At 45.0% G+C, this 13,320-nt stretch overlaps 1 protein-coding gene across 1 annotated transcript in view; it reads right to left on the bottom strand.

Moving 5' to 3' along the window:
• Positions 1 to 13,320, bottom strand: part of CWC22 (CWC22 spliceosome associated protein homolog) — a 2,826,743-nt gene that overhangs the window by 185,966 nt on the left and 2,627,457 nt on the right. The window lies entirely within an intron of this gene.

Genomic DNA, 13,320 nt, shown 5'->3' with positions numbered 1-13,320 from the left:
TAGAATAGCCTTAACAGGGGACGAGATACCGGGAGTGCTAGCTATTACTTAACCAACCTGTAAGCTTGAGGTTGTCCAGGTTCGGGGTTGTTAATCCTAGTTGGTGAGAGATCAGATCCGGAGTGGGATCTAGAATCCATGGGGGATTCACTACATGAGACCATAGACATGGGAACCATGTTTGACGAGGCCAGAATGGGGCTATGAGGATCACTCTGCTCCCCAACCAGTGGGCTTTCTGCAAGAATTTTAGCATTAGGGGAAGAGGTGGATAAGCATAAATTAGACTGGATGGCCAAACGTGCACCAGAGCATCCCTGGGGGATTCCCCTGGTGGGGGAATTAGAGCGAAGTAGTCGCTGCACTTTGCGTTCGAAGGAGACGTGAAGAGATCACAGCAAGGTTGACCCCACTTGAGGAAGATTTGCTTCGCTACTCTCTGGTTCAGAGACCACTCGTATGGTGAAAGGATGGTTAGACTCAGCCTGTCTGCTAACATGTTCGACCGGCCCGGAATGTGTGCCGCTATGAGAAAGCGGTTGGTGGAGATCGCCCATTCCCAAACTCTCATGGCCTCTCGACAAAGTGGGTAGGATCTGGTTCCCCCTTGTTTGTTGATATACCAGACTACTGACATGTTGTCTGTCTGAACTGCAATTGTCCCCAAGGGAAGAAAGGTTTGGAGTGCTTACAACGCCAAAAGCACCGCTTTCATCTCTAGGACACTGATATGCAACAAGGTCTCTGAATGGGTCCACGTGCCTTGGATGATTCTGCTCATACAGTGCCCCCCCCACCCAAGGCGAGAAGCGTCCGTGGTCACTGTGGTTAGAGGAGGGGACATAGAGAAGGGGCGCCCTTTCTGGAGGTCCGGGGACTGGAGCCACCAGAATAGGGCTTTCCTGCAAACCCTGCTGTGGGGGATGGGTGAACTCAGTGGATGTTGCAGGATGGACCGTTGAACCTGCAAGGTCCATTGTAGTACCCTCATGTTCAAGTACGCTAAGGGTAGCAAGTTGATTGTTGCCGCCATGGAACCTAGAGCCCTCAGGACCAATTCCGCTGGAGGAGCCAGGGAGTGTAGAAGGTATTCTTTGATGAGATCCCGCTGGAGTCGTATCACATGTGCCATATAACTCAGCGACCTTACAGAAAAGGTGGCTGAAGCGAACATCCGCTTCCCCAGGCGGTCCATCTTCCGAGACTCCTTGTCTGGAGGATGGATCGAGGAACTCTCCAGGGCTAGTTCCTTTCTGGTGGCAGTCGACACCAACATGGCATCTACAGGAGCACCCTTGCTCCAACACGTCCTATCAGAAGGGGGGCTGAGAATTTTATCTCGTCTCTTTGGAATGGGCTCCACAGTGCCCGGCTCCTTCCATGCCCTGGTAGTAATCAGGTCCACCAGGGGATCGATGGGAGGGGACACCCAAGAGGTAGATGGGCCTGTGTCAAATGCCTCCAGAAACACAGACTCATCAGAGGAAGGTTTTTGGGCTGACCACCCCACTCTAATTCGGAGCATTTCCATGATGTCTCCGAAGGAGACGTCTTCAGGAGGTGACCTTGGGGAACCTTCCCCTTCCTCTAAGTCTGTGTTTTCTGTCAAGTTCTTAGGTGAGTCCAAGTGCCTCCTCTTGCACTAACGTTTGTGAGGAACCTCCTCGGGGGGGCTGTCCGAAGAGGCCTCACCAACCACATCCTGTTCCTCCAAGGTAACTATCTGAGATGTAGGAGCAGGATGTCCCTGGGGCCAGGTGATGGAAGGTAGGCCCGTCAGAGAGGGAGTGCAGGGTGGAACCGTAGCAGGAGCCTGGGGCCTCAAATCCCTCGACAATACCCTCTCAACATCGAACGCCGAAGGAGAACTGCTCTCTCTGGGATCCGAGAGCAGTCCCCTCGGATCTGATGTGTGGATCAGGGCCGGCGCCGAAGCAATCGGATCTGAAGGGCCAGTATGCCCCGACCGAGATGGAGCTGAAGACACACTGACACCTCCGGATCTGAAGCTCAGCTCTCGGCTCCGAGAGCTCGGATCTGAAAACGGACCCGACAAAATCGAGGGTGCCATCGGTGAAGTACTAGGTACTATCGGCGCCGACACTCCCCCGGCTCCCATGCTACCCGGCTCCAAAGGCTCTGAACACTGGAAGTGGATCGGAGAAGGAGCAATCGGGGCAAAAAAGGGGGTCAAGCTCCCACCCAGAGAGGGGGGGGCAGGAGCACTCCCATCTGCAGCTGGGCCTGGAGGAACCTACGCATCATCCGGTCCATGTCTGCATCGGACAAGCTTCGGGTTGACTAGAGGAGGCCACCGAGGCAGGCCGGGAGTGCCGCCTCAATGACCTCGAAGGGGGCCAGGTCTCCTCCGGCTCTGGGGAAAAACGGGGTGAATGGAGCCGGGAAGGAGAAGGCCTGGAGGCCCTGGGAGAAGCTGCTTGCTTGGCCGGCGGGGCCGAGGAAGAAGACTCGGCCCGCCACTTGTGGTGCTTCTTTTTTCTCCTCTCCCTCCTAGCTTCCCTCTCCTCCTGGCCTGAGGTGGGAGGGTGAGTCTCGGCCAGGGGAGCAGGGATGGAAGGTGGCACTGCCGTGGCAGGTGCCACGGAGGGAGAGGAGGACGAAGTCGAGTCCGGGGGCAACAGTCCCGCCAGAATCAACTTCGACCTCCTGTCCCTTAAAGCCCTGGGGTTGAAGGCTGCATAAATGGTGCAGCCTGAGGAGAGGTGGTCAACCCCAAGGCAGATAACACACAGAGTGTGGCCATCCACTGGGGACAGCTTATGGCCACACTCGGTGCATTTAGAAAAAAAGGCTTTAGGGGCCTCAGACATGACTAGGGACAAAATTACACTAGGCCCAAAGAAAAACACATCTTCACACACACGGGGGGAGGTAATTTAACTAAAATTAACTACAAAAACAGTTAACAACTGGAAACTAACTAAGGAGCAAAACACACACAAATTTTTACTGCTATAATAGAAAAAGAAAAGGATTTCTCTCTCAAAAACTATCTACTCCCATGCCTGGAACTCGTTCAGAGCTGCTGACTGAACCGTGGCAAACGAGATCTGAGGTCAGGAAGGGATAGCAGGGGATTATGGGCAAGGGGGAGGAGCTCGGATCTTAGCTGTTTGAAGCTGCCGGCACGGATCCGATATGGATCCGATACCCACAGGTTGATAGACAAATGAAGTGAACTACTTCAGATCAGTGGGTTCCCTCAGAACTTGCTCTTGTAAATAAATTTGTTTGCCTTCATTTGGACTCTGGCCCTTATTTGGCACTGCAGCGAACCTTTTGGATTGGTTTTAACTGTACTATAACAGTTTATGGATATTCTCAATGGCTTTATATATGTTCAAGCAAGGTGGTCAATAATGGTGTTTTTAAAACTTGAGTGGATGGATGATGAATCCGTCAAACTTGCCAAGGAACCTTTGTATTACAGAATATTTTGGATTTACAAAAGTTGCTTCCTCTGCTACACATTCTTGATGGCATTACACTGGATACCAGAGTAATGCCATTCTGGATGCTGTCTCCCAAAGTAGTCTGGTTGCCTTGAGCTTCATGATGGACTCTGCCTCATTCTCAGATCATTTCCTGCTACGTTTTAAGATGAGGCTCCAACTGGTTTTGCCACTTAATGCTGTGATAGTCTGTTACATCAGGTCATGGAAGACTTGTAGCAGGTTAACATCCCTGATGCACAAGTTCTAAATGAAAATAAATGTTGATAATTCAGATTAAATATCAATGGCAGATAACCAAGATGTCAAATGTCAAGATGGCTCATATTACCCCAAAATGTGTTTGTCCTGTGCTTCTTTAGATCCCTGATCCACAATATGGCCATGAGCTTCAGCAGCTGCATATGCAGGCATGAAAGCTGAAGTGAGGCTGGAAAAGGACTTTCTTCACAGAGGCCAAACTAAGGTTGGATGATCACTATGGTGTCAACAAATGCAGGTTAGTATGCCTCTCAGTTGTGATTCATTCACCATAAGGAATAAAATAAAGTTTTGTACCTACCATAAATGTAGATGTCCGAGTGTTCACACTGCTGCAGTCATTACACGGGTTATCCTGTCGTCAGGCGGTCCCGCAGTTGGCCAGAGTTCCAAAGTCCTGGTCCGGCGTCGGTTGCTGTCGCATCATCCCTGACGTCAGTGCGCCAGGGGTATATAAGATGCATCCGACGCCATTTTCTTCAGTTTTTCTTGCCCCAGATGTCAGGTGCCTACAAGTAGGCAGGCAATGCACACTGCTAATAAAAAATATATATATATAATATAAAAACAATACCTTCAGTTACAAGCAAATACACCACAAAGGTTGCATAGGATAGAAAGGTATAGATAAGTCCAGCTAGGACAGAGGGGATGGACAGAGGGTAACCTGGACTGCAGCAGTGTGAACACTCGGACATCTACATTTATGGTAGGTACAAAACTGTACTATGTTTATCGTGTTACACTGCTGCAGTCATTACACTTCAGTAGAATCCCAAAGTTAAGGTTGGGTGGCTGGTCTATAAAGAGTTAGGATTGGCTATGAGGCCCTGAAGAACTGCAGTGGCAAATCCTGCTCTGGATTTAGAGTAAAGAGGCAAGTGGTAATGCTTGGTAAAGGTGTGCACTGAACTCCAAGTTGTAGCCTCCAAAATTTCCTTGGTAGGTACTCCTCTGAGAAAGGCTGTTGAAGTGGCTGATGCCCTGGTGGAATGTGGCCTAATGTTATTAGGGACTGATTTTCCATGTTGTGTGTAGCAGTAACAAATACAGTGTCCTATCCATTTGGAGATAGTCTGTTTTGAGATAGCCTTGCCCTGTGATCCTGCAGCATATGCTACAAACAGTTGCTCAGTTTTCCTGAAACCTTTTGTTTTGTCCAAGTAGAAGCGTAGCTGCCTGTGTATGTCTAAAGAGTGCAGAAGTTTCCCCCCTTTATTCTGGGGGTTTGGATAAAAAGTTGGCAAATGGATGGTTTGGTTAAGAGCCACACTAGATACCACCTTTGGCATAAAGGTAGGGTTTGTCCTTAAAGAAACCCTGTCCTGATGAAAAATTATAAAAGTTTCCACTGCCATTAATGCCTGTAGCTCTGAGACTCTTCGTACTGAAGTTACTGCCAGGAGCAGAGCTGTTTTCCAGGATAGAAATTTTAGATCAGCTGTATTGGCTGGCTCAAAAGGTGGCAGGGTCAGTTTTTCCAAAATGAAATTGAGGTCCCAAGTTGGTGTTGGTGCTCTCCAGGGCGGTCTTATGTTTTTAGCCCCTCTGAGGTACTACTTTAGCAAGGGATGAGAGAATAAAGGAGTATCCATGTTGTAATGTGCTGGAATGGCAGAGGCGTGGATCTTAATTGATGAGAAGGATAGGCCTTTGTCCAGCATCTCAGTTAAGTATTGTAAAATCTGAGGAATGTTTGGGACAAGAGGGTCAAGGCTTTGAGCCTGGTTCCATGCGCAGAATCTCTTCCATTTTTCTGAGTAAGCTTTCCTGGTGCTAGGTCTCCTGGCCTCCAAAATGACATCCATAACAGCTTTAGAGAGAGGTGTTGCCTGTTTGACTAATGAATCTGCCATGCAGCCAGGTTTAGGGTTTTGAGCTGACCGTGCATGATCTGATTGTTTTGTTGAGTCAGAAGGCGTGGAATTTGAGGCAAAATCCATGGTGGGCCTTGAGTTAAGTTCTTTAAGATTGGGTACCAGTGCTGGCGTGGCCAGTCTGGAGCAATCAGGATCATCTGTGTTTTTTCTTGTCTGGCTTTTAGGAGTACCCTTGAAAGGAGAGGCAGTGGTGGGAAGGCATAAACTTTTAGGTTTTTCCAGCTGAACGAGAGAGCATCCATTTCCATGCTTGTGTGTGATAAGTCCTTGTGCAGAATTTTTGTAGTTGGCAATTCAGCGGGGAGGCAAAAAGATCTATGTCTGGGCATCCCCATTTTTGCGTTACCATGCTGAAGATTTGTGGATTCAATTTCCATTCATGAGGGTCCATGATATTTCTGCTTAGATCGTCTGCCAGAGTATTTTTCTTTCCTGGCAGGAATTGTGCTTGCAGATAAACTTGATACGTTAGAGCTGTGTTCCACAAGGTCATGGCTTGCCTGCATAGGGGATAAGAATGACTGCCCCCTTGCTTGTTTATGTACCACATTTCTGTGGTGTTGTCTGTCTTTAATAATAATTGTCCTGGATGCAGAAGGTCCTTGAAAGCTGTTAGGGCATTTTGAACAGCTAACATCTCTTTTTGATTGATGTGAAGATGCATTTGGTCTGCGGTCCACTTGCCCTGAATGCATTTTCCTGCCATGTGTGCTCCCCAGGCGTAATCCGAAGCATCTGTTGTTAGAGTCTGCCTGGCTGTGGGTAGAGTAAAAGGCTGACCCTTGTTTAGGTGACATGCCTGTGCCCACCATCGAAACTCCTGTTGTAGGCAGGGAATCATAGGTATTACTGCTTCTAAACTGTGAGAGTGTTGACTCCAAACACTTTTTAGGTACCATTGTAATTTCCTCATATGCAGTCTGGTATATGGTACTAGTAGTTTGCAGGATGCCATGAATCCCAGGGCCTGTAGAATTTTTCTTGCAGGGAGATGGGACTTTTTTGCCAGTAACTGAAAATATTGAGTTAGTTGAACTTATTTGTCTGGCGTGAGATAAGCCATCTGGGCCGTTGTATTTAAGCTGGCACCCAGGAATATAATCTGTGGTGAGGGCACTAGTTTTGACTTCTTTTCGTTTACTGTGTACCTTAGAGAAATTATCAACCTTTTTACAAATGCCAGCTGCTTTATAAGAATGTCCTTTGTCTCTGCTTGAATGAGGCAGTCATCCAGGTATGGATATATTTGAATTCCTTTTTGTCTGCAAAATGCAATTACTGGTGCCAGGCACTTTGTAAAGACCCTGGGCACAGTAGATAAGCCAAAGGGCAGTGCAGAGAATTGGTAGTGCATTGTACCAGCTTTGAATCTGAGGTATCTTCTGCAATTTTGTCTGATAGGGACATGCAGGTATGCCTCTTTGAGATCCAGAGTAACAAGCCAAGCCTTCTTGCCCAGCATGGGTAGAAGCTGCTGTAGTGTCAACATTTTGAATTTCGGAATATCCAGGTAAGTATTTAGAGTTGAAAGGTCTAGTATGGGCCTCCAGGCCTTGTCCTTTCTGGGGACCTGGAAGAGTCTTGAGTAAAATCCTTATCCTTGTTCCTGTTGTGGTACTTTTTGAATAGCTATCATGTCCATGAGGACTGAAATTTGTTTTTGTGCCTCTGCCCATTGATTTTGTGGCAGGTCTGGCATTCCTTTTAGCCTTGATAAAGTGTGAAAGTGGAACCTGTAACCTTGAGACACAATATTCAGAACCCATTTGTCTTGGGTGATTGCTTGCCAGTTTTGAGAAAAAAGTGCTAGTTTTCCCCTAAGGGGGCTGCCAAAAGGGAAGTGCTTGGCGTACGAAGGGGGAAGTCATTGGGACTGTTTCCTGTAAGGTTGAGACTTGTCCTCACCTCCTTTTGGGGTTGAGTTGCCCGACTGTCGTTGTCTGTTAGAGCCTTGGGGTTGAGATCTGACTCTTGGGCGTCTGTATCTGCCTCTCTGTAGCCTGTCTGACACTGGAAAGGACCAATTCTTTGTTGGCCAATTTCTGCTAAATCGAGGTGGCTGTACCTGTATGAAATCCTTGACTGTTTGCACAGATTTAGCTTTATCCTCCATTTTCTTTAACACCTCTTCTGCCTTAACACCAAACAAGGTATCATGCTGTAAAGGAGCATCCAATAATTTTGCTTTAACATGATAAGGTAAACTTTGTTCTTTTAACCAAGCATGTCTTCGAATCACAGAACCTGTAACTGCGGCTCTACAAGAGGCCTCTAAAGAATCAAAACCACATTGCAGAGTATGTTTTCCCACCTGTTTAACTGCATGCAATAAATCCTGCATTTCTTTACAGTCAGGAGCTTTTGAGCTTGCAAGCATTTTCTGTTTTAACGGAGTCATTAAATATTGTTGGTACTTAAGCATGTGAAACTGACAATTTAAAGCCCTTACTGCGAAAGTTGCAGAAGTGTAAACTTTCTTCCCCCATCTATCCAAAGCTCTGGAATCTCTGTCAGAGGGTACTGGATTTTTTGCAATGGGAGCCTTAACCCCTTTTGGACCCTGGGAAATAGTTTCTGGATCAGCAGAAGGGTTTTTATAAAGAAACTTGTGAGAGTCAGGGACTCTATAATACCTATCTGGCTTGGCTGGTGCAGAGGGCAAAGAATCAGGAGATAAGCTGGATTCAGAGAACACATCTACAATATCTAGCACAGGCGGAATAGCCAGGGGGCCTGTGCTGAGGCAATAAAAGGAAATCCCTGAGCCTTTTCTTGGATTCTGAATAATCCTGACTTTCCCAATGGAAATGCTCCCTCATGGTTTGTAAAGTTTCCCCAAAAGAATAATCCTCAGGAGGAGAGGCTGAAGGGATTGATTCTTAGCATCAGAGTCCTCATAGGGGGGTAGAGAGTATCCCTGGTCTGAAGAGGAATCAGAGGAAATGGAAACCTGATCAGAGGAATCATAGTCTGTATCCTGCCTAGGCCTTTTCTCAGGAGGGGGATGGGAACCCCTGATTAGAGTAATGAGGTCTTCGGTCATTTTAAGCATCTGTTTCTTAGGCATGGAGGACTGTCCAGGAGAATGCTGTACTTGCTTTTTTGTCTTTAATGGTACTTTTGTCTTGGCTGTTGCTTTAATGGTAAGTTGTGAAGGTCTGAAAACACCCTCAGAAGCCAATGCCTGCTCAGCGGCTCCAAACCCATCTGAGGGATTACTTTCAGTAGGCCCAATACCTTGAGTTTCCAGAGGCCTAGTTGTCTCCACGTGGGAGTCGGAGGCGGCCTGTGGCTCTGAGGTAACGGGTGTCAGGGGCTGCGAAAGCGCCTCACCGAGAACCGGCGACCTAGAAGAGGTTTTGTCGGTTTTGGACCTCGGATGCTTGTCTTTATCCTTGTCTTTGCGTTTTTTCGGAATTGCGGTCGTCGGTTGATCTGATGGCATAGTATAATTGAACCTTCGGCCGAAGTAGTGTAAAGCAAAATCAAAACGTCGTTTTATAGTGCGTTTGTTAAATCTAGCACAAAACCGACAACTAGTGACGTCGTGATCAGGGCCTAGGCATGGAATACAGTAAGAGTGGAAGTCCTTATGAGGTATTTGCTTCCCACAAGAAATACAATTATTAACTTTTTCTGACATCGGTCTGAGGCAAGAAAAAAGTTTCCCCAACGGGGTACTTAGCTTTATTGAAGACTTCGGATCTGAAATTCAACTTCGAAAATATCAGGAGTCGGCCGACCGGCACCTGCGAACTGCTTCTGCTTCAGGCACCGTGTGGGAAGAAAGACTGAAGAAAATGGCGTCGGATGCATCTTATATATCCCTGGCGCACTGACGTCAGGGAAGAAGCGACAGCAACCGACGCCGGACCAAGACTTTGGAACTTTGGCCGACTGCGGGACCGCCTGATGGCAGGATAACCCAAGTGTAATGACTGCAGCAGTGTAACACGATGAACATCTATAGACAAGAAGGTGATAAAATTAATGAGAAATGAAGCTACCCAAGAATTTGACATTTTTCAAATGTGGATATGCCTCTGCTTAGCCTTACAACCCCCCCCCCCCACAAAAAAAAAAAAATCATGTTACTGAAAAAAGATATGTGGCAATGCAATTTATTGGATGTAGTACTAAATATATTTATGTAGCATCCTGTACTGTATAAATAACTTCTACAGGGGGAACGCAAGCAGAGTTACACAACAGTACTAAACATATTTGCAATGAGAAGGCATAGTACTGAAAATGCTTTCAATAAGCACTGCATAGTATGCATTGTTTTCAAAAAGTTTGTGCTTTGGAAAAGTGATGACTTTAGAAGTAAGGAATTTAACATTTTTCTAGAAGAGAAAAAATATGCATGGTAAACTAGGCTGAATTCTATTGTTTCCCCTGAGCTTGATGAGTTAAAGGGAGAGTGTCAAAGATTCACCTTACAAAATACTATTTTTCTGGCACCAGTGCATACTTTAAGTGGTATAAAGTACATCTATGTTACTGAATCTGTGCTTTTCTGCTTCACTTTTCTGCAAATCCACTGTTTTTGCTTCATGAGCGTCCCATTCTCTTACTCTGGCCACATAATACCACACACAGTGTGATGTCATCATGCATACCCCCCACCTTCCCCACCCTCAGTTCTTGAACTACCATCTTTCTTGACTTTTCACATGATTGTTTTAATTCCGTAGGGAAACAAACACTACCTTGCTTGGTTCCAATCACATCAGCTTCCTGCCCAATTGACTTACTTTGTGATAAACTTGAGGCAGTGGTTATTATTGTCACTGTTTTGCTACAATATTAAAGAAAAAGCACTTATAGAAAACTTTTGACTATACCAAATCATCTTTATTTTTTTCATTTTAAAGCTATATTTAAATATCACTTTTAATCGTCTTGACATGTTAGGAGAAGAGCTGGTTTGCATCAGTATTGTGAACAAGAAATATGACTGTCTAATGGATGGCATTACTGAATGTAATACTCTATGCTTTGCCAGGAAATTAAACATATTGTTGAAGGTCCAACACTGATACCAAGTCAGGTGCATTCAGCAAAATCGGGGATAATTCAGATGTACAGTTGCTTCAGATAATTACGTTTTTCATGACCAGTGTTAAAATTGCACACCTCTGGAGAAAAATGTAAAGTAATTGTTGTAAACTGCCCAGCTGAAAGGGTTTCAGGTTACAAGCACGAAAGAGGAAACAGAAAAATTACTTTTTTCAGAGAATAGAGTTGCACCAGAGACAGTTTAGCTCGACAGTTTGCAACTACTTTATTTTGCTCTTGGGACATTTGTTGCCTGAAAGGCACAGGCTAAATTCACATTGCTTTTTTTTTTTTTTTGTTAAGATTCTAGGGATAACATCAGCACTAGGGTAAGACTGATGCCATGGGGGGGGGGGTCACATAAAAATCTCACAGAAGGTGTGAGTAATCAGCCTGATAACTTCACAAATGCTAGCTAGTTTCTCACACCGTAAATGCTGTGTAATGGTATGTTTCCACAATATTACTTATGCCACCCCACTCATACCCAATGAACAAGAATTTTATATAAAATAGAAAAAAACAGTGGTGTGACAATGTGGTAACAGTTTGATGATTTAATTCCTATACAACCGCAAAGGTGGAACCGCTAAAGCTGCATATCTGCTCTGCTTTTTTAGCTTGTTGAAAGCATAACTACATTATTATTATTTTAAATGTTCTCACAGGTCTTGATATGTTTTGACTGACTTTCGTTTTTTTTTTTTTTTTAGATAGACTGTTATTGTACAGATTTCTGGGAAGGTTTTAGTGCATATGATTTCTTACTGCTGGAGTGTCTGGTACTGTTCTTTTTTCCCCTGCTTAAAAAGGGTGTTGTATAATGGTGTTGCTATCAGTACATCTTTGATATAGACAATGGGCCAGATTCAGGAAGCCTCCGTGTAAGAGTTATAACTCTTACACGGAGGCTGCAGTGAAACTGTGTGATGTCAGCATGTCATGCATATGCATGAGGTGCATGAGGCATGCTGAATCACACTAGTAACTCTTACACGGTCCGTGTAAGAGAGTAGGGGGCGTGTCAGTAGGCTAAGCCCTGCAAGCGGACACGCCCCCGGAAGACTAGAATGGCTGAAAGTAAACAGCCACGAGAGGCCATGGAAATGTGCATAAACACACTACACAACACATGCCCGATAGACCATCACTGTATAAAGTGAAGAGATGTAATAAAATGAAATTAAAACCTTTTTTTTTTTTAAAACCCCGTAAATGTTTGCTACTGTGTGCGCGGGTGTGCTACTAGCGCAATCACAGTTAGCAATCAGTGGAAAAGGATATAAGAACTAAATATGCAAAGTAAGCCAAGAAGTAATAGCTTAGCGGTAGAGTTGCCGGCCTAAGAGTAGGCAGGCAGGGTTCGAGCCCCCACAACAACCTTTTTTTTTTTTTTGTAAATAAGCACTAAAAAGCCCCCTGACAGTCTTGTACACATGTAAGTGTATTCCCTTTTGTAAAATGGAATGAAACGGAGCATATATTCTGAAGTAACACAATAACAAAAATAGTCAGAAATGTACTGATAGCTAAGCTGCTGTGAGACGGAGTGCCCGTAGCTGAGTAGTGTTTAAAAAGCTGCAAACTGCGTGCCTGTTGCTAGGCATCGGTTTAACAGAGTGAAACTGTGTGCAACTAGCTGTACTTAGCTGAACATGTGTGTCACTAGCCAATTAAGGTTTATCCCAGCGCACACCGTTTGCGCGGCGCTCCCACAAGCTAACTGCCAGTGCATCGTTAGCTCAGCAAACGAGCGCAGACCTGGTTTAAAGTGCTTAAAAGTGCCTTTATGGCACTTTGATTGACAGGTCCTGTACTCACTTTGAAAGTTTGCAAAGAAAAATAAATTCCCACTGTCAGTCTCGAACCCAGGACCTTGGTAACATTAGTCTGTATGACCTACCACTAAGCCATGCCTGCTTTACAAGAACACACTGCTAAAATAAATATAACATTTAATAATAGGAATCAGTATAAAGGCAATATAGGAGATGTACTATCCAAAGCATGTCAGGTAGAGTTGTAATGGCCAAATTACTGGATTCCCATACTAGTTCAGTGTGAACAGAAACAGCCCTGCTACCTGTTAGCTTGTACATAATAATGTAAGGTAATGAACATATCTGAAGGTATGTATATCTACACATACATATATATAAATATATATTAATACATATGAAATATAATCGTAGGTCTCAGTAGCCATACACACTCACTACAGGAAAAAGTGAACATAATTGCAGCAACCTGAATCTGCAACACAGCCTGACCCCTGTGTGACCTACTTACCCTTCTAACTGCTTACAGGTGGCCTCAGCTATTTGATTGACAGGTCCTGTACTCAGTTGGAAAGTTTGCAAAGTAAAAAATTCCCACTGTCAGTCTCGAACCCAGGACCTAGGTAACATTAGTCTGTTTGACCTACCACTAAGCCATGCCTGCTTTGAAAGAACACACTGCTAAAATAAATATAACATGTAATAGTAGGAATCAGTATAAAGGTAATATAGGAGATGTACTATCCAAAGCATGTCAGGTAGAGTTTTAATGGCCAAATTACTGGATTCCCATACTAGTTCAGTGTGAACAGGAACAGCCCTGCTACCTGTTAGCTTGTACATAATAATGTAAGGTAATGAACATAT

Source organism: Protopterus annectens, chromosome 6.part0 (genome assembly GCF_019279795.1).
Source record: "Protopterus annectens isolate FY-2018-M chromosome 6.part0, PAN1.0, whole genome shotgun sequence".
NCBI lineage: Eukaryota > Metazoa > Chordata > Ceratodontiformes > Protopteridae > Protopterus > Protopterus annectens.
Note: the sequence above shows the minus strand (reverse complement) of the source record. Positions and strands in the feature narration are given on the sequence as shown.